The sequence below is a fragment of the Bombyx mori genome, chromosome 10 (genome assembly GCF_030269925.1).
Source record: "Bombyx mori chromosome 10, ASM3026992v2".
Taxonomy (NCBI): domain Eukaryota; kingdom Metazoa; phylum Arthropoda; class Insecta; order Lepidoptera; family Bombycidae; genus Bombyx; species Bombyx mori.
The window spans coordinates 6,859,662-6,882,220 of NC_085116.1; the positions used below are offsets into that span (position 1 = coordinate 6,859,662).

Here is a 22,559-nt window from a genome sequence, read left to right on the forward strand (position 1 = left end):
GAGAGCAACCAAACGTTCCAATTTGAAGAATGGACTTTAGTGGGCCGGAGGGTGGGTGGACGTCGCTTAACAGATTATTCGTGAATAATCTGCTCTGTAACCAAGAGCTACCATTTACCAAACTGATCTGTTTAATGAACTCGTTCCCGTTACGAGTTCCATTCACAAAATAATTCTGCTACCTATCTTTGTTGCAGCAATATCAAGAAGACACAGACTTAATATTATTCAGTTATATTTGAATGTATATAATTATGTAATAAGTCGAGCTGCATTCAATTTATGGTTTCGAAATATTCATGCGTTACGCTATATTGGGGTAATGATTATCATCTCCTTTCAGTTACCGAGCCATAAAAAAAGATTCGTAATACAATACATAAATTCGTTTGTATATGGATGAAGTATCACATTAAGGTATGCACCTACCACAGGATTCTCTACACCACCCTTGGTTGACTGGTAGAGAATGCCTCAGGCAATTAAGTCCGCCATTATACTTCTGTGCATGAAGTTAAATAAATAAAGAAATAAATTCTTTTCTAAATTCATACTGATCAGTTCCTTTATTTTTGCATGAGAAAACGAAAAACATACGAATGGCACAACATCAACCGTTTTCTGAAAATGAAAAGCGCGGTAAACGACCGATTTTTTATTACGTATCTCTGAAACTAACTTCGTAAGTGAATGACGTTAGGATATTTCTGGAAAATTCAATTTGCGATAGGAAATTTCTCTCATAATCTGAGCAACGTGACGATATCGTTACACGTGTAATGTGTTTACCTTAATACGGGTTTAAGTATAAAATTAATGTAAATTCCTTTTTTGCATCTAATATTCAAACTTTAAGTTCTCAACAACAATTAGTGGTGCTATGTTCTTCAGATTGTCAAAGGCCAAGGGGGAGATTAAAGTTTAATGTTTGTCTGTTTGTTTAAAATTAATGTTTGTAAGTATATTTCTTTGGAAAGCTCCTATGGGGCTCTTGTTGGATTTTATAAGCTTAAAAGGTAACTCAGATGTGATATAAAGTACATATTTAAAATACCACCAGCGTGGCAGCAATGCAGAGAGAGTAAATGGTAATTTAGAAAATAAAACGCGATCTAGATAGTTGAAAATCAAAGTTTGTTTGCTTTTGGTCTATGCATTTCTAAACTATTCAATTGTGATTAATCTTATTAAGCTTTTTTGTTCTTATTTTCATGAGTCGTAGACAGAAAATTAAAGCTTTTTACGCTTCGCTCTCGGCTTTTCGTTGTTTTACTATAATACTTTTCGTATTTAAAAAACCTTTGTTATAATAATCAACTACGTGAGTTTAAATGCTAACAGTAATTTTAATTCAATTTTGGTACAGTTGGCGCTGGTACTGTTCTTCGGAAAAGCGGCGCGAAACGATAACCCTGTTAAAGCTGCTGTCTAACTACATATCCAATCCAAGTGGTGGGGCAACGCAGAGCCGCCGTCGCCCTAGACGTCTCCGGATCCGTATCCAATCCTCCTGATTCACTCTCGATGCCTTTAGATACTCCAAGCACCAATCACCGTTCTTGTCGAACTCGTCGTATGCATTCAACAAAAACAAAATCCAGTGATATTTTCGGCGGATCTCTTCAATGAGTCGCGATTCCTATCCGGTGGTAGATTCATCGAAACACACTGCTCTTGCTAGGGCAATTGTTAGAAAATAATCTCAGGTTGATCCCGAGCTCACCAACGCGCTCGCACGTGGTTGGGGTAGCTGCTTTAACTACCAACGATTAGATAGGAGAAAATAAAACTGGCACTCCAAGGACAGTTTCTGTCATAGTACCATCGACGTATAATAATAAGTAGTGTTTGAGCACTAAGAGTAAGCACTTAGCACTTTAGTGTAAGAAATCGATTTTTTTTTTCATACATTATCTAAATCACAGCTAAGCGTGACCGGGTTACACTAGTTCTTAACAAAATACTAGAACAGTTGCATGCTTTCACTCTTCGGAAAGATTATACTATAGCAGTCAGCGTCGATCAGGGGATGGCATGCTCCTGTGTCTGCTAAGGCAATAAAAATTCGGTTTGATTAACGTTAAATATTACATTATTTTTAATTTTTTTGGTAATTCGAATTAATTTAGCATGAAAAAATATCATAATGATAATTTTATTTCGCAATTAGACGCAAACTAGATGGGACTATCGTATTTCTGCCAGATTTCTTTAGTCTCATATTATTTTGCAAAAAACAGTTTTAAAATTATAATAAATTTTTTGTTAACAATAACATTATACATGTATCCATCTATCTTACATTACGAATTACTCATGCAGTTCATTTTGTACTTTGTTCTAGATTGTTTTCTGTATTGCTAAGATGTGTGGATGAGCTCACAGACCACCTGATGTAAAATGGTCACCGGAGCCCATAGACCACGTCAATGCCGCCGCCCATCTTGAGACAGAGTTCTAAGTCTCCGTTTTTACAGTACTTCCTTCTAGTGCAGATTGGTTCAAGTTCACATAACGTTTCTTGTATCCGTTGTATGAATTTACGCTTTATTTAACTGGTTTAAGGAATAATTTTCAACACATGTTTTTAATGTAGGTTTATTTTACAAATGAGCGGTGGTTATAGCGCTATACAGTTGAGCTATCGGTCTCATGTTACAAGGTTGACGGTATTCATGAAATGATCGACCGTTATTCTTTTAATCACTGTATTTACCTAAAAGCCGATAAGTTCTTCTACTGATCGAGAGTTTAGTAAGTAAATATAGTTTAACAACCCAAAAAACATTTCTAAAAATCAAAAAAAATATACCAAACTTAAACATACTTAAATATCAAAACAAATTAAAACAATAAAAAAAAAAAAAATGATTTTAATATTTTTGATCCCAATCAGGATATTAGGGAAAAGTAATAAAATTATAGTATTATCATCGGTCATTATCATTTTCGTCTCCAATTATCATTATTATAGCTAATAAAATCGAGTTAAAAGTACACATAGGTCGACTGATATATATGTATATAGTACATCCATTGTCATACCGCCCAATCATTCCGATAGAGGCACCCGTCACGTGCGGACGTGCTCATCGTCCACTCGATCGCCCGGTCTTTGTTCGCCCGGCTTTTGTTCGCGCGGCCTGTGTTTGTGGTACATCTGCCGACTAAGTGCTCTTTCTGGAAGTTTTTATTTGTTTTGTTTCCTTTTGTTGTTTCTGTGTTCGTGGTACATCTGCCGACAAAGTGGTTTCCTGCAAGTATTTATTTGTTTTGTTTCTTTTCGTAATTTCTGTTTTGTTGTGCTTTTTCTTTGTCCTGTAGTAATCGCGCCGCATTGCCACCTGTGTTCAATAGAACCGCTCAGGTCCGAGAAGTTGGGGCCTCGCCGCAAGGCGAGTGTTTTCAAGACCCGGGGCCGCCCCACCTGGGTACTCAGCGATCATGGACGCTGTATTCGCGGAATTCCTCCGACTTCGCCACCCACAGCTCGCCTCGGAGTTTTTGGCCTTCAAGGCCAATCACACTGCGAGCCCTCTCGAGGACTCCGCCGCGCTCGCTGCTCCTGCGTCGCCTGTACCTGCGTGCAGAGCTTCTGCATTGAGCACCGCAGCCTCTGTCGTGCCTGCCGCTCCCGTGTCGCCTATACTGGCGAGAAAAGCTGCTGCGTCGTCCGCCGTGACCATCGTTTCAGCTGAGCGATCATCCGCGGCCTCCGTCGCGCCCTCTAAAACACCTACACTTGCTCGTAGGTCGCCTGCACCCGCCTCCTCGTGCTCCGACTCTGACTCGGACATGGAGGTCGACCTCGCCCCCGCCTCATCGACGGATGGATTCACCCTGGTACAGAAGGGTAAGAAGCGTGCCGCGGAGTCTCGAGCTCCCGCGGCCGCTAAAATTAGCAAAGCCGTGAACGCGTCGCGCCCCCGCCCTCAGACTCCCGTTGCGCCCCCAGCCCGTGCCACTCCGTCGCCGCGTCCGGTGGCACAAAATAAAACCCAGACCCCTCCCCCGGTTATCCTTCAGGAGAAGGCAGCTTGGGATCGAGTTTGCCTGGCCCTTAAGGCCAAAAATATAAATTTCACGAATGCCCGTAACCTCGCGAACGGCATTCAAATTAAGGTTCAAACACCCGACGACCATAGGGCCCTCTCTTCTTACCTCCGTAAGGAGCGTATAAGTTTCCATACGTATACGCTCCAGGAGGAGCGCGAACTCCGCGTTGTAATACGCGGAATCCCTAAAGAGTTAGATGTAGAGCTCGTAAAAGCCGACCTGTTAGAACAAGGCCTACCAGTGAATTCTGTGCACCGTATGCACACCGGTCGCGGTAGGGAGCCATATAATATGGTTCTAGTCGCTCTCCAGCCTACCCCCGAGGGTAAGAAAATCTTTAACACACAGACCGTCTGTAGGCTCTCTGGTATCGCTGTCGAAGCCCCCCATAAAAAAGGCACTCCTAGCCAGTGCCATAACTGTCAATTGTACGGGCACTCTTCCCGTAACTGTCACGCGCGCCCCCGATGTGTTAAGTGTTTGGGCGATCACGCCACGGCCCTCTGCGCTCGCGACCAAAAAACCGCGACGGAACCGCCTAGCTGCGTCCTGTGTCGAACACAGGGTCACCCCGCGAATTACCGTGGTTGCCCCCGAGCCCCTAAAATAAATCGCCGCGTCGCCCGCCAAAACCGCCTCCGAGCTTCCGGCCCAGACATCAAAGCCTCGGCACCCTCTGCGTCGCAGGCTAAGCCAGCGTTCGTTCCGGCGGCGGTGCCCAGTGTCTCGGCCTGGGCGAAACCGCTGCCGTACACGAACACGGTTACAACTCCCTCCTCCGCGATTCGTCCCGCCCCCGCGACGATATCTTTTTAGTGCAGGAGACCCTACTTAAGCCCGCGCGCCGTGACCCTAAAATCGCGAACTATAACATGGTCAGGAACGACAGGCTCTCTGCCCGTGGTGGTGGTACCGTCATTTACTATAGAAGAGCCCTGCATTGCGTCCCGCTCGATCCTCCCGCGCTCGCTAATATCGAAGCATCAGTGTGCCGAATCTCACTGACGGGACACGCGCCGATCGTTATCGCGTCCGTTTATCTTCCACCGGATAAGAGCGTTCTAAGCAGTGATATCGAGGCGCTGCTCGGTATGGGGAGCTCTGTCATTCTGGCGGGCGACCTAAATTGTAAACACATCAGGTGGAACTCACACACCACAACCCCGAATGGCAGGCGGCTTGACGCGTTAGTCGATGATCTCGCCTTCGATATCGTCGCTCCGCTAACCCCGACTCACTACCCGCTAAATATCGCGCATCGCCCGGATATACTCGACATAGCGTTATTAAAAAACGTAACTCTGCGCTTACACTCGATCGAAGTAGTTTCAGAGTTAGATTCAGACCACCGTCCCGTCGTTATGAAGCTCGGTCGCGCTCCCGATTCCGTTCCCGTCACGAGGACTGTGGTGGATTGGCACACGCTGGGCATCAGCCTGGCTGAATCTGATCCACCATCGCTCCCGTTTAACCCGGACTCTATCCCGTCTCCTCAGGATACCGCTGAAGCCATAGACATCTTAACGTCACACATCACCTCGACATTAGATAGGTCATCGAAACAAGTTGTAGCGGAGGACTTCCTTCACCGCTTCAAATTGTCCGACGATATTAGGGAACTCCTTAGAGCTAAGAACGCCTCGATACGCGCCTACGACAGGTATCCTACCGCGGAAAATCGTATTCGAATGCGTGCCCTACAACGCGACGTAAAGTCTCGCATCGCCGAAGTCCGAGATGCCAGATGGTCTGATTTCTTAGAAGGACTCGCGCCCTCCCAAAGGTCTTACTACCGCTTAGCTCGTACTCTCAAATCGGATACGGTAGTAACTATGCCCCCCCTCGTAGGCCCCTCAGGCCGACTCGCGGCGTTCGATGATGACGAAAAAGCAGAGCTGCTGGCCGATACATTGCAAACCCAGTGCACGCCCAGCACTCAATCCGTGGACCCTGTTCATGTAGAATTAGTAGACAGTGAGGTAGAACGCAGAGCCTCCTTGCCACCCTCTGATGCGTTACCACCCGTCACCCCGATGGAAGTTAAAGACTTGATCAAAGACCTACGTCCTCGCAAGGCTCCCGGTTCCGACGGTATATCCAACCGCGTTATTAAACTTCTACCCGTCCAACTCATCGTGATGTTGGCATCTATTTTCAATGCCGCTATGGCGAACTGTATCTTTCCCGCGGTGTGGAAAGAAGCGGACGTTATCGGCATACATAAACCCGGTAAACCAAAAAATCATCCGACGAGCTACCGCCCGATTAGCCTCCTCATGTCTCTAGGCAAACTGTATGAGCGTCTGCTCTACAAACGCCTCAGAGACTTCGTCTCATCCAAGGGCATTCTTATCGATGAACAATTCGGATTCCGTACAAATCACTCATGCGTTCAACAGGTGCACCGCCTCACGGAGCACATTCTTGTGGGGCTTAATCGACCAAAACCGTTATACACGGGAGCTCTCTTCTTCGACGTCGCAAAAGCGTTCGACAAAGTCTGGCACAATGGTTTGATTTTCAAACTATTCAACATGGGCGTGCCGGATAGTCTCGTGCTCATCATACGGGACTTCTTGTCGAACCGCTCTTTTCGATATCGAGTCGAGGGAACCCGCTCCTCCCCACGACCTCTCACAGCTGGAGTCCCGCAAGGCTCTGTCCTCTCACCCCTCCTATTTAGCTTATTCGTCAACGATATTCCCCGGTCGCCGCCGACCCATTTAGCTTTATTCGCCGACGACACGACTGTTTACTATTCTAGTAGAAATAAGTCCCTAATCGCGAAGAAGCTTCAGAGCGCAGCCCTAGCCCTAGGACAGTGGTTCCGAAAATGGCGCATAGACATCAACCCAGCGAAAAGTACTGCGGTGCTATTTCAGAGGGGAAGCTCCACACGGATTTCCTCCCGGATTAGGAGGAGGAATCTCACACCCCCGATTACTCTCTTTAGACAACCCATACCCTGGGCCAGGAAGGTCAAGTACCTGGGCGTTACCCTGGATGCATCGATGACATTCCGCCCGCATATAAAATCAGTCCGTGACCGTGCCGCGTTTATTCTCGGTAGACTCTACCCCATGATCTGTAAGCGGAGTAAAATGTCCCTTCGGAACAAGGTGACACTTTACAAAACTTGCATAAGGCCCGTCATGACTTACGCGAGTGTGGTGTTCGCTCACGCGGCCCGCACACACATAGACACCCTCCAATCCCTACAATCCCGCTTTTGCAGGTTAGCTGTCGGGGCTCCGTGGTTCGTGAGGAACGTTGACCTACACGACGACCTGGGCCTCGAATCAATTCGGAAATACATGAAGTCAGCGTCGGAACGATACTTCGATAAGGCTATGCGTCATGATAATCGCCTTATCGTTGCCGCCGCTGACTACTCCCCGAATCCTGATCATGCAGGAGCCAGTCACCGTCGACGCCCTAGACACGTCCTTACGGATCCATCAGATCCAATAACCTTTGCATTAGATGCCTTCAGCTCTAATACTAGGGGCAGGCTTAGGGACCCCGGTAACCGTACTCGTCGAACTCGACAAAGAGGTCGACGTGCAACCTAACCCATGCATCAGCCCGCTGAGTTTCTCGCCGGATCTTCTCAGCGGGTCGCGATTCCGATCCGGTAGTAGATTCATTCGCGAAACAATTGCTCTTGAGTTGTTAGGTCTCCTTCGGAGGCGCTCGGGCAGTTGTTAGCAAATCCCACCCCTCTTGGCTGAGCCTTTGCTCGCCCACCTGTCCTGGTGAAACTGGAAAGGCCTTCGGGCCACCAGTAAACTTTCAATCATAAAAAAAAAATACCGCCCAATACGTTCATTCAAATAAATTCATTCCAAAATAAAAACGTGTTTTATTTTATTTTATTTACATTCTCTGTCAGGAAAGTGAAAGTAAAAACGGACAGAATCTTGTCCCCGTTGCAGATTAATGCAGAGGTCGAAGCGGCCAAAACAATTCCGTGTTGTTTTTATCCAAAATGGAAATTTTAATTAATTTTTTACAACAGTAGTCTGTAATAGATATACAGTTAAATTTAATTCTAAATTGAAACCAATTTGTATTAATATGATGATACTGATTGATTTGGTGAATTCAATTTCTCATATCTCATTTTCTTCTCAGTCCTATTTCATTGACGGTAGAACCTATCTCGTTCAGCCCCGGGGACAGAAGCCATCTTTTATAAACCAACACGTGTTTTTGAACGACTTCCACATAAGAAAACGTCTTTTAATGAAAGCCAAACAAATTTGAATAGTAATATTATTAGTCTTATTTCAACATCTCGTCTGCTTTGCATTAAGGACTTTGGCTATTTAATATCGGCCAGTATACACGAACTCTTTGGGATCACCACTGGAAATTTGAGGACACATCCTTATTATTTAAAAGTCGAAATTCAATTTTTGATAAACTTTCCTTTTCCTTAACTAAAAGAATAGACCAAGTGTTTTTTACAAGATTGCGGATTGGACACACAAATTTAACTCACGTACGTCTTATTGCCAAAATAGATAAAATGAAATGTAAGTGTGGTTTAGATTAAAATGTGGTACACTTGTTAGCCTAATGTAAAGCATATGACATAGAGAGACAATTTTGTAAACTCCCTGATAATTTAACGGACTGTATAAGCAGACTCTTAGTTTTTTAAAGATCATTGATTTGTATAATTTAGTATTATTTTGACCTTAGATGTTAAAAACTGATAACTGTTATACATTTTTTTATAGACCTTGTCACGTATTTTTTTAACATTGGTCTATTAAATACTCATCTTTTTACATTTACTTTTCTTAATCTATACTGAATTGAAATTTGAAAACATAAGAAGAAGTTTTACAACAGAAGAAGTAAACAACAGTAGTACAATTCTGGTACAGTATGTTCTTTTTTTTTGTAAGAGACTATTTAAAATACGGTTAGGAATGTCGCGAGCTGCCTACTGTACCTTAATATTACCAAATACGAAACCTTTAGAAGTATCAGCAATGACAGTATTAATATTCATCACAATCGGATGAATGCCTTAATGACGCATAAAGGATAATCACAAAAACATACACTCCTTTTTTTAGTTAAAAAAAAATCAAATTGTTTTACTTTGACAAACTCTAGTGAGGCTACTTGAATTATAACTCTAACTGGTCATTAGTTTATTACTTCTCATAATATTCATAAAGGTTTTAGTATTTTCTTAGGTTTTCGTGAGTACATACTACAAATAAACGGTAGTTGGCACATTACTCCAACGTCGACAAATAACATCTTAGTCATCAATGTCCACGAAAATTGTAAAGTAGTGCAAAAACCAGAAATAATAAAATGCCAATAATAAAAGGTAGATTAATCCGTAAAAATAGTTTTAATTAACACATTAGGTTATTTGAGTTTGTTTTCATTTAGTGCGAATCTCAGACGTGAAACATAGATTTCTATGCTTACAATTTAATCTTGCGTTATTATTAATTAGATTTAAAATTTTCGATGTTTCAAAAAATGGTTTTTGTGAAAACAATAAAGTGTGAAAGAAACAAAGTCCCTTTTTTGCAAAAGTAATCTTTATCTTATTTTGTTATTGTTTAAATTAAAACAAATTCACTCCAAAAGTCAATATAGAAAACCCAGTGTAGGTACAAGTAGTAAAAACATCGTCTCAAAATTGAGCCTCATTCGGAAATTACGAGTTCTAGCTCTGAGGACTGGAGCCGTGACCTGAATGTTTGATTACTATTAAACGTAAGCGCGGATGACTTTACTTTGATATTTGTCTAATTTACCTTGTACCGTCGTGACTATCCTTAGCGCAGTGAGCAAGAGAAAATGCAATATTCATATCGAGAGAAATTAATGATGGATACCCAAATTCTTTCGGTCGTCTAAGATTTGAATTGTATTTTTTTAGATTACAGATTATATGAAGGGTTTCACAAAAAGAACGGTATCATGGTATTTTATTTTTTATTTTTTTATTGCTTAGGTGGGTGGACGAGCTCACAGCCCACCTGGTGTTAAGTGGTTACTGGAGCCCATTGACATCTAGAACCGTAAATGCGAAACCCACCTTGAGATATAAGTTCTAAGTTCTCAGTATAGTTACACGGCTGCCCCACGCTTCAAACCGAAACGCATAACTGCTTCACGGCAGAAATAGGCATATAGAAATAGGCATATAGAAATAGGCAAATAGGAATATAGTGACACCTACTAATACGTTTATAGAGGAGATCGTATTCCTTCAAAATTCCATCAAATTCTGTCTATTCAGCCGCAAAGCGAATGCGTTCTGGTAGGGTAAGTATATTATTTATTTTTGTAAACACGTATAAGAAGTTCACGTCTTACCTACTTACTATAAAGTTGATAGTGGATTCAATAGCATCACACCGTGACTTACGTAATCCATCTAGAAAAACTATGGCGACATCTCGATGGCTTTGCATGACAGCTGTCCGATCCTTTAAACTAGAACGCATGATGGCGTTCTTTCTACATGGTCAATAATATATTATGTAGAAAACACCTTTACGAGCTCATCTGCGTAATTACGGCAAACAAACCAATAACAATACAGCACCGTTTTTATTTATATTTTTAAGCAATTAACCCTAATATATAAAAAAAGATTGTGCTCACGTCTGCTGTATCATCAATCTAAACAATGTACTTACTATATAAGTGTCTTGTCGATGTAGTGATTTCAAGTAATTGAACTCGCACGAGTGCGCGTGTACCGAATACTGATGACAGTTGATTAATATAAAGTAGCATTGTAAAGCGGTTCGATTTGTTTATTCGTAAGTTTGGGGTCATTTTTTTTTTTTTGATTGACTCAATTGATTCTGACGATGAATTCGTTTTGTGTGGTAGGTATATTAGTAACGCGTTGCTCATGTGCTATATTTTTTGTTGAAATATTTGCTTGATCAATAAAATTTTATTGACAAAAGTATGGGTTTAAGGAAATCTTTCTTGAAGGCGAAACGGCACTGATAGTTATGTCAATGTTAACATTAAAAGAATATTTTTGATAGTTTATCTTACTAGTTTCTGTGTCATATGAAGCAAAGGCAAGTGGATACCGCGCGGTCATATGCTGTGTTAAGCTTCATGTAGTGCAAAATATATTGTTCAAATAGAAGATTACTGACTTTTGTCAGTCAAGTAAAAATAAATGTTTCTTTGCCTGTTTGCCATGCTTGCGTTCTCAACCCATATATTAGATTGAGTCGAAGCTTGGAACAGTTATTATTGGCGTATCAAAAAAGGTTTTTGACATAGTATCATTAACGTATGATAAGTGACGCGCGTATGTGTATGAAAGTACACGTTAATATGAGCAGGGGGCATCCTAAAAAGATTTGAATAGACTATTTGAAAGAGGACATCCAAGAGAAAGTTGTGAGTGCAAAGATGACGTATGATAGGCCTAAGAGATAGAAAAGAGAACATGTTGCGCCGACTTCTTAAAGTAGAATAAGGGCAAGAATAAAAAGAAGAAGAAGTGTGTAGTTTAAGTAAATGCGAAAATGTCATACATTTAATGAGAGTCACTCTGAGTCACAGCGGAACGTGACCGGCGCTTTATAAGCCTCAATTGAATGTTTGAGTTGTTTCCTGAATGTCAGGACTCACTAACATTTACCACACTACCTGTCTTAAGCCGAATAAAATATAATTCGCAAAAAATATAAGCTCATTCACACGTCGATGTAATAAAATAAAATAAAAATGAATAGAAACTATTATATGTATAAATTATATGAAGTTCAAGACAAATGTTAACAACTTTATGCGTTTTAGAATGTACGTATATCTTATTCCTCTGATATTTACTAATTAAGTTATCTTTATTCCCTTCAATTTGTGTTTGCCTGAATACTAACAATATTCGTGGTATATGAACTTCAAAATTTGTAATGGATAAGAGAGAAAAAAATATGATTAAAAAATATATTCTGTGCTCGAAACCAAATATTGTCGCACCGAAATATCTTAAGATTAAACAAACACCCTTGAGTTATTCGAGCAAAATAAATTTGCTGTCCGAGACTAGAGAGAGAATATTATTTTAACGAAACTTCTAGAGCCTTACAGCTTGAGATGATTTTCAATGTAACTCAAATGGAAGAAGTTAATGGTTTTTTAACGAACAAGGATTTAGAAAAAAAAAAAATTTTTTCAGAATGACAGAGTTCTTTTTCTCAATAGCTTACTTTGATTTTGAACTGGAGCGATAAGTGACATAGAATACTATTATTTCATAATAGTACCACATCATAGTTACCAATTAATTATTGTTAAATTTTAATTTCTTCAAATGTTTTTAATGGGAACCCAGTGTTTTTCGCATTCATGATAAATTTATTACGGTAATAGGTTTACAAGTATAATGGACCGAACGTATCAAATATTAACATTCGGTTAGTAAGCTCAATTTTCTGGTTAATCAACAGCCGCTGTATTTGCAAAATTTATTTGTTTTATTCGAATGGAATCTCGCCTGCTTTGTACAAAATTGGACATACAAGCTTTTGCATAAAGTTCTTTTATCCGAACAAAAACGATACGCTTTCGAAAAAGAATTTTAATCAGTACCTACCGTAATGAATTCGACAAATATTAGAAATAGAGCTTAGCAAGTGTTCCACTTCGCGATCTGACCCGGAACGAGGCTCGAAAACTTTCCAATAAATACGATATGACACATATAGAGTTAAAGGGTGCTGATTAGGCGTCCTTTAGTCAGTTGTGACCGTGAGTATCAGTGAGTTGAGGTCAGCAAAACATGACCTCTATGCGTGAGCCCATCTTAAGATGTCAGATCAAGGTCTTACTTGCTTCTTTTTTGTAGCGTCGAAGCGTTACCGCAGTTCACAGACTTCACAACCTGAATGCCGTCACCCACCTTGAAACATGGTCGAATTCTCGATTGTACTGCATAATAGCTGTGCTACCCATTAAACTGACAAGCATTTGGTACTTTACAAACCTTTACTTCACTTTGGTACTTTACTTACACAGCTGTTTTACTAGTGGCCCTGCCTATTTTTGTCGTGAAACAGTAATGCGTCGGTCAGAAGGGTAGTGCAGAGCAGTTGTAACTATACTGAGATCTTAGAACTTATATCTCAAGGTGGGTGGCGCATTTAGGTTCTAGATATCTATGGGTTCCAGTAACCACTTAACACTGGGCTGTGAGCTCGTCCATCCAAATAAGCAATAAAAAAAAGCATGACTAAAATGAAATAGGCGAAATAGCGGAAACCTCCAACCAGTAAACAGCAATTAGCAATCGCTGTATGTGGTTTGATGCTCAGAAAACGCTGCTGCCCATTATCTGTTGATCTCTTTAATAGCATTTTACGACACCCACGGGAAGAGATGGGGCGGTCCTTTATTAGGCCAGCACTATACTTGTTACTTATGAGCCGCCTACCATTTACTAGGCAGCTTTATTGAGTAACTTAGCCACTCTTACTACAAATCCGCTGTCAAAGCTGTTAGGTTATTTTAATAGGTTATTAGAACTATTTGTTATAATTTTCAAGTCTCTTATAATTAATTTTAAATTAGTCATAATTCCATAGTCGTCGTGGTCTAAAGGATAAGACGTCCGGTACGGTATGCAACGGTGTTCGAATCGGCAGGTACCAATTTTTCTAATCAAATACGTACTTGACAATTGTTTACGATCGACTTCCACGGTGAAGGAATAACATCGTGTAATAAAAATGAAACCCACAAGAGGTAGGACCTCTTGTGAGTCCGCACGGGTAAGTACTACCAACCCGCCTGTTTCTGCCGTGAAGCAGTAATGCGTTTCGGTTTGAAGGGTGGGGCAGCCGTTGTAACTATACTGAGATCTTAGAACTTATATCTCAAGGTGGATGGCGCATTTACGTTGTAGATGTCTATGGGTTCCAGTAACCAGTTAACACCGAGTGGGCTGTAAGCTCGTCCACCCATTTAAGCAATAAAAAAAATTACATTTGTAATAACAGCTTTATTTTTAATGTTTTGTTTTTATGTCTTTTGTATCGCGCCTGCCAGCACGGCGCCGGATGCTGCTTCACGTCTTAAGATATGAGGTTGGCCTATCAATTTAAAGACCCAAGACCTTTGAAGACATAACTTCCCTACAAATAATTTCATCTTTATATTGTTTAGAGTGTTCCGATGTCAGGCGTTTTACGGTCGACAAATGAAATATTTATTAAAAAAAAGTTTTATTAACATAACAAACAGGAGCCTAATATAAAATACGTAAATGATAAGATACGAAATAATACACTCAATAGATCTTATGAGACCGCATATAAATTTCTCTCGGCTTTCGTGTTTATTTGGCCTTTTGCAATAAATATCATGTTCGGGTTGATTCGTTAAAAGTTAGATGTTACTGTGCCATGTGATATAGCGTAACGCTCTTGTATACGGATGATTTATTAAGATTATTAACACGTAATTATTACTCTTTTTTAATTAGCATTTTGTGAAACTGTTATTTACATTGAGATAGGTAGGTAACTTTTTCGAAGTTTCTTTGTTATAAAGCAAAATTATGATTTTTACAAAATTATTTATTCCCAAAGTGGAACATGAGAAGCTTACAAGTATTTCTTTATAGACTGGTTTTGAAAAAAATTTAATATTTTTTTGTTTATTCATTATACTTAATGCAAATTACTTGCTTTATGAAATCAGCTGTAACTGTTGTTCAGCAACGTCTGGTCACAGTCGAGGGCCACAGATAATTTCGGTTCATTATGAGCAGTCGGTACACTAACAATCCCGCAACCACGTTGCAACAGAATCACCACATTAATTCCTTTCACCTTAAGTTCCAAATACACTTTATAACCTGTCTTTAGTGTCTGAATTCATCGTGGTCGGCCGTCTAGATTTTGTAATAATAAACGATTAGCAAACACTAAGCACTTGCGGAGTGCAACGACGATAATAATTTATCATTCGTTTTTCATTGATGACTCAAGTTTATGTCAATTGTGTATTTGTTTACTGCGATTGTAAGCAGCTGCGACGCGATATCGCTTGAAGCGCGGTCGCTCACTGCCAAGCTACCGGCGTCGACTACCGTACATTTTCAAACGAGGAGCCACGATTCCGACCGAGCATAATATCATTTTGTTAAACGGCAAGAAAAATTATCGGACTCGCTCGAACTTGCGATAACTCAACGTGTTAGAGTGAGACTGACGACTTTTACTACCCAGATAGGGAGATGAAGTGAAAACTCGAAGATAGTATTTGCCTATACTAGAGCATTCGCGATGTAAATGAGGGGTGCACGTATGATATCTTTCAAGGACTATCAGAATGATTGATTGGCACAAATGGCGGTATCGTAAAATGTTAAGAAGGTTAGTTAAATAGATTCTCGTCATTACTCGCACTCTTGCGTTCGTCGATTTGATCATTAACATCTGTGTTACTTTCAGTTATTTGATTATTTCACTGATGGAAGCCTTAAATAATGGACCTTTTTAATCTTTTTTCGCATGTGATCTACTGAAGGTCGGTTGCGTGATCCTTATAATAAATGTTAAAAGTTGAAGAACTTTTTACGTCATTTTATTTGGTATCAATCAAGTTGTTTTCGTCAAAATATACCTCAATATTTTAAAACCTTTTTTTGTTTCATCTTTAATGATTGTAGTGGTTTATGGGCCGTTGCGGATGGGTATCACCGTGCTGCCCATATCTGCCACGAAGCAGTCATTCGTTTCGGATTCAGAGGTTGAACAGCTTTTAAAAAATACAATTCTACTTAAAATGGCAGCTTCGCGTTGGGGCTCATCCACACTTAGTCAGGCCGTGAGCTCATTCACACGTCTAGTGCAATAAAATGTACGTATCATAAATTATTATAATAAAAATGTAGACATGTAGATATTATGTATAGAAATATATGGTATGTAATCAATACGCCACAAGGGAGCAATATCGGGGGTAAGAGGCTCGGCGGTACCCAGAGGGAGGTACCTTAACAACCTTCATAGAACGATGCGTACATGTCTTTGTTAATTAGCCAATTACCCCGAGGATAAACAAAGTGAATGAACACGCAACATCTATTTTTATGGCATTCCCTTGGATATTTTCATTAGTTGAAACATAACAATAATTCACCATATTAATTCATAATAATTTCATCATCATCAGCCTATAGCAGTCCACTGCTGGACATAGGCCTCTCCAATTGTTCGCCACTGAGCACGATCTTCGGCTTCTCTCATCAAACTCCTGCCAGCCAAGTGGTGGTAGGACCTCTTGTGAGTCCGCACGGGTAGGTACCAACCACCACCCCCTCCTATTTCTGCCGTGAAACAGTAATTCGGTTTGAAGAGTGGGGCAACCGTTGTAACTATAATTCATTGTGTTTCTAGGTAGACTAGCATACCTGATGGTAAGTAGTAGTTGTAGATATACAATGAAAAAAAAAATTTCAAAGCCGGATGGTCCGTGGCAAAAAATATTTCTGGAAACACACTGCATAAACGCAAATAGTGTCAGGTAGTATGGATGGAGCTCTGCCCCGGTGGCGGAAGGTGAGATGGTAAAAAGAAGAAGTTCTCGAAGAATTCCTTAGAGCATGGAACATAAGGAACAAAATTCGTCCCTCCATAGACCCAGGTTGAACCAACGAAGTGAGAGAGAGAGAGAGAGTATTCTTTATTGTACACCAAAAAACAAATAAACAATGCGATACATTAAATACAAAAAAAAGTACAATTGGCTGTCTTATCACTGAGAGCGATCTCTTCCAGACAACCATCAGGTGGACAAGAATCATTTGGAAAGTAACATTTTCGTAATTCTATTCCTGAATCCCAGGAATCGGCTTTTGCCGCACTTTTTAAGTTTCTGGTTAGCGGGGAGAGTAATATCATCAATTTAACTGAAAAGTTCGGTTAAAAGCCATTTCTAATTCACTTCATAACTCTGAAAACTTAAGACAATCTAAGTAAATCAGCAAAATAAATACTGCTATTAAAATAATCAGTAGTCAAGGCAACATCTTGATGTTTATAAAAGACTGGCTTTGGCTTGTTTAACCAGTGGGGTTTTAAAATAATCGTTTATCGTATTTAAGGATCCGAGCTTTGTTTCGAATGAAGTCACGTCAAGCACAACGAATATTATCCGTATAAATGTAACGATAGAGATCTGCATTCTGCTGTTTATTTAAATTATATCTTATGTCTACAATTGTGTACGCCAGTTTTGAAAGGGTTAACTATTAACTATACCAACTAAAGCAAAAATCGATTACTGCTTCATTAACGAAAAATGTTCTAAGAAAATCAACGTGATATTGAATTAGCGTGTACTAGATCCACACTTGCGGTATGTTACCGTGACTGGAAAGCTCCATGCCGGGCAAAGTGATTTTTGCACAGGATGACAATTTACTATGGTTCCTTTTTTTTTTTTGATGATTGATATATTACTGGTGGCCCGGAGGCCTTTCCAGCTTCACCAGGACAGGTGGGCGAGCAAAGGCTCAGCCAGGACTATGGTTCCATGAGCGATATTTACCCTATGATTTAATTACATATTATTGATATTGTAGTAATGACGAACATTATCAAATCAAGGTCTAGTGGTGTTATTGAATTGATCTGCGTATCTCGCACGTATATTTAACGTGCATTAGTGTAAGGATTATATCCTTTAAGTCACAGTAATTATTTACAACTATTGTTAATATTACAGTATTTATAGCTTGAAATCCAACAAGTAAAGTTACCATACCTAATCATTTATTTCCTTAGTATTTACGTCTATAAAACGAAATATTGTTATTGAATACTTTTATAGTTTTATGGTAATTGTATCGTTTTAATAGCTTAAGTAACCAACAGTCAAAGAGAATCATTCAGCATGTTTAAACTTGCGGAAAAGACACGGCTCACGGCCCATTTACTGTCGAGCAAATACGGGTCCCCATAGACTCTGTATTGTAATGCCACTCATCAATTTAAGACACGAGGTTAATCAACGTCATTAATGTGCCTATCAACCAGCTTCCGTGGCTACTTGACGGACTCAATAGCGTCGTTACCAAGCACTGATTCGCATATACATAAGAGGGAAAAGTTCAGGAGGAAGAGATTCCAGATGGCGCGGAGGTTTTTTCAGTTTCACCAGGACAGATAGGCTAGCAAGGACGGACTCAGCAAGGCTGAGTGGAGAATGTTTTATGTGTTAAATTTTTAAGCTGCTTTAAGGATCTTTTATTAATTTAATATGTTCAACGTATGGTTTTGTTGTTTTGTTGTTGTAGACTTCAAGACCTGTGATTAGCTTGAAAATATGCGAACGAATCAAAAGTTGATAACAATACAATAATTTTATAACTACGCTTTAATATTCAGATCAGGAATAAAAAAAAAGATATTAAGTTAAAGAACAATTTGTTATTTAAGCGTGTTCTCAAACTATGTATATAACGATATATCGACCGATATCACATTACTGTACAAGTCAGGGACAAAACGAAGGAAATCGTGTAGGAATTTATGAGCAACATAAAGTAACATAAATAAACAAGCATTCAGTTTTGTCTAAATAAAAAAATTAATATCCGTGATTATGACGTAAATTTATTATTGCAAAAAAATCATATAACTATTGACGTAATATTTTATATGGTTAAAATCTAAAAACGTTATGTTCATAAGCGCGTGTTTTTTGCAACAGCCAATGGAATTTATGATCCATTCGATGCTAGCGGTGTACAGCAGACAATTATCTTAGGATAAAAGTAGTTTTCAAATGCGCTGTAATTGAAATACTCAATCCTTGGTACCTGATTATTAAATTTTTTTTTTTTTATTATATACTAGCGACCCGCCCTCGCTTCGCTTCAGAAACTGTAAATTATTATTGATTTTATTATATATATAAACCTTCCTCTTCAATCAATCTATCTATTAAAAAAACCGCATCAAAATCCGTTGCGTAGTTTTAAAGATTTAAGCATACATAGGGACAGACATATTATATAGGGACAGAGAAAGCGACTTTGTTTTATACTATGTAATGATTTTCAATAACAAATTTAGTTTACTATTCATGAAAAAATAATTGACGAGGCTTATTGAATTTTCATTATAGTTTTATACATGACATTTTTATGAAACAAAGTGCTCAATCGAAGTACAGTAATAATTCAAGGTCTAAATAAAATACAACAATATTTTTATAACCATAGTACTGAACAGTGCGAACGACATGCTATTAAAGTTATTGCAAATAAGTATTGCCGTCTAAGTAACAAAAAAATTGGCACCGTTGGTGGTGTTAAATTGGCCCCCGCAATACATTTACTAACGTAGCTTGTTTTTCGCAGTTTAATTATTATTTTAATACATTTGGGTATTTTTTTTTCATTTAATAATTTACGTTATTAGAAAATATTTAAAAAAAATATTGTTTTTGACCTCGTTTACTTAATATATTTTTTTAATGATTTATTTTGAGCCGGCGGCAGTTAGTATTTTTTTAATTGCTTAAAATGTTTTGCTTATACGTTTCTATCTCGATTTTTTTATTGTCATTGTATTATTCCTGACGTTAATGACAATAACATAATTATTGTCGGAAAAAAATGATATAATGACAATAAAAATACAAGAGTATGCCGTAATTATGTGTGTGGCTTCCGAAAACCGAACAAAAAAAACTATATTTTGCTTACTTATAATATTTTAATTCTTTATACTATAATATGTGTTTTACTATGAAATTCCACTTTTTTAATTTATTTATTTATTTTATTTTAATTTTTTATTTCACTCTTTTACGGTTGTATTATCGTACAAAATAGTTTAAGTCTAGGTTTGCTGATCACGGTAGCAAATGGGTTCAAATTCTCTTTAACAATATCTATTCATTTCAAACGATTTGTATCTAATCAAGTTGATCGTTTAACTAATCGAATTTGGGTTCATCAGATATGCCTTAACTTTAGTTTCTGTTCACTAAACTCAAAAGCGAGGAATAGATTAAATACTTGGTCGGCTATAGCACACTAGTATCACGGCTACTACGCAGTAAGCTCGTCGAGTTTTGTTTCGTAATGATTTTCATAATAACACACTTAATCACGCTTCACTTTCTTTATCATTACCAATCGTAGCAATTAAATTATAAACATGACTAAGTATTGACGTGATAGATAGAGAGAATAATTTCCAAAAAGAGACATGAATATATTTTGCGGATAAGCGTGTTTTTTATTTTTTTATGCCCTTGTAGGCAGACAAGCATACGGCCCACCTGATGGTGAGTGGTTACCGTCGCCCATGGACTTCAGCAACAATGCCAGGGGCAGAGCCAAGCCGCTGCCTACCGCTTAACACTCTCCACAAGCCTCGTTTGAAGAAGGACATGTCATAGCGCTCGGGAAATACCGTGGAGGGGAGCTCATTCCATAGCCGGATGGACCAGACTGTCATCGGAACACCGTGGAGGGGAGCTCATTCCATAGCTGGATGGGCCAGACTGTCATCGGTGTTTCGGTTTTATTAAGCAATCAATTATGTTTTTGTATTGAAATTCTCAATACAATGTGAGTTTTTCATGTTCAGCCCGAAGTTTTTACTATGGCCCACTGGGTGGTCATTGGAACCCGAGATCATATCACAATGTTGAATCAACTACCTACGTTGCGACTTGATACCGAAGTTCTCATATTTGAGTAATGTATTCATTAGAATTTTATTTTGTCTACGGATCTAGTGTGAAACGAGATCGGCCCACCGAGCGTGTGTTTTTTTTTTATTCTTTAGACCGACGATTATAATGTTGTTGTTCGTAACTTGTAGAAGCAAACTTAACGATTCAGGTTTTTATGAAATATATTTCTGTTATTTGATAGATAATATAGCTAGTCAATCGTTTTTAATACGATTATTTTAAACGGACCAAATTCTGGTTACGACATTTATTAGATTGACTTTTCAGACATCTTAGCTTTTAAAATTAATATGATAGTTCACCGATGAGTATTTATTTTTTATTGCTCAGATGGGTGGATGAGCTCACGGCCCACCTGATGTTAAGTGTTACTGGAGCCCATAGACATCTACAACGTAATTGCCGCCACCCACCTTGAGATATGAGCTCGAAGGTCTCAGTACAGTTACAACGGCTGCCCCACCCTTCAAAACGAAACGCATTACTGCTACACGGCAGAAATAAACAGGGCGATGGTACCTACCCGTGTCGACTCACAAGAGGTCCTACCACCAATAATAAGTTACCACCAGTACCACCAGTTGTTACCGGACGCACTCCAAAGCATTAGTGTGTGTTGAGTTTTATTGTGGCAATTGGAAAGTGCTTAGCTAATGAAGCACTGGTGCGATCTATTACTAAATTGGATATGGTCGGCGATTCTAAATGTGTTTGATTTTCTAAATAAGTAAACTCCATTTTTTCTTAAATCCGCAACTACCATTTGTCTCGTCCCTAATATATTAAAATTAATGTAGGGTAAGACTCTAATAGTTTGTATAACAAACATTGCTCCCAACGCCCACACACGCAAAATGGTGTGCCCTAAAAGCGAAGGTCTCGGATATGAAATTTTCAATACAAACACATTTATATAAGGAACATTTTGTTATTAACGTAAGAGAGTAAGTAAACACGAAGGCTTTCAACGTTAATATGTTCCTATACCAAATTGTATTAAGGACTAAAAGCGATAATCCAAAAACGAATTTACGGAGTTGTAAATACATAATATATAATACAAATTTACAAAAACCTGTAGACACTACAACGTGAATATCCACTTGAGACATTAGGTCAGTCTCTTATATAATAATCTGGACTATTTTACCTTTTTTTTTATTACTTAGATGGTTGGACGAGCTCACAGCCCACCTGATGTTAAGTGGTTACTGGAGCCCATAGACATCTACAACGTAAATGCGCCACCCACCTTGAGATATAAGTTCTAAAGTCTCAAGTATAGTTACAACGGCTGCCCCACTCTTCAAACCGAAACGCATTACTGCTTCACGGCAGAAATAGGCAGGCTGGTGGTACCTACCCGCGCGGACTCACAAGAGGTCCTACCACCAGTAATTACTCACAATTTCGCACAATTATTTCAGAGATGCGTAGAACGGATGACGGGACCAACAACATCCAACTAAAATTTATACAAAGTACTTGTTATGTTTGTATTCGTAAAATGCAAGTTCTTTTTCCATTGCAATAAGCAGTTCGGCTGAAGACCTGAACGTACTAGTGTCTAACGGAGTTGGTAGAAGTCATTCAAGTCGACTTTCCAGCTGCACTGAATAACGGCTTTTAACCTTTTAAACACAATCCTTGTTCGCGACTGGATACTACTGGATAGTGGCATACAAATCAAATCAAATCAATGTTATTTTATTCAACATAAATGGAAGTACATACTTGTTGACCATCAAAAAGACTTACTGTCA

The 22,559-nt window shown here is 39.2% G+C and overlaps 1 protein-coding gene and 1 long non-coding RNA gene across 6 annotated transcripts in view; one reads left to right on the forward strand and one right to left on the reverse strand.

Annotated features, from left to right (window-relative positions):
• The window catches only part of LOC101742408 (diacylglycerol lipase-beta), a 76,395-nt gene that overhangs the window by 50,119 nt on the left and 3,717 nt on the right, over nt 1-22,559 (reverse strand). For 2 of the 5 annotated variants that reach the window (XM_062670534.1, XM_062670530.1), the window contains exon 1: nt 14,763-14,905. The exons of 2 other annotated variants lie outside the window; for them this stretch is intronic. The gene's annotated coding sequence lies outside the window, so the exon portion shown is untranslated. Of the gene's footprint in view, nt 1-14,758; nt 14,906-22,559 lie in introns of those variants that run through there. One more of the 5 variants, XM_062670532.1, reaches the window with a different exon arrangement.
• Nucleotides 14,994-15,717, forward strand: LOC134199502 (uncharacterized). The gene is made up of 2 exons (XR_009974015.1): nt 14,994-15,452; nt 15,531-15,717. It is a non-coding gene; the product is annotated as an uncharacterized LOC134199502 (long non-coding RNA).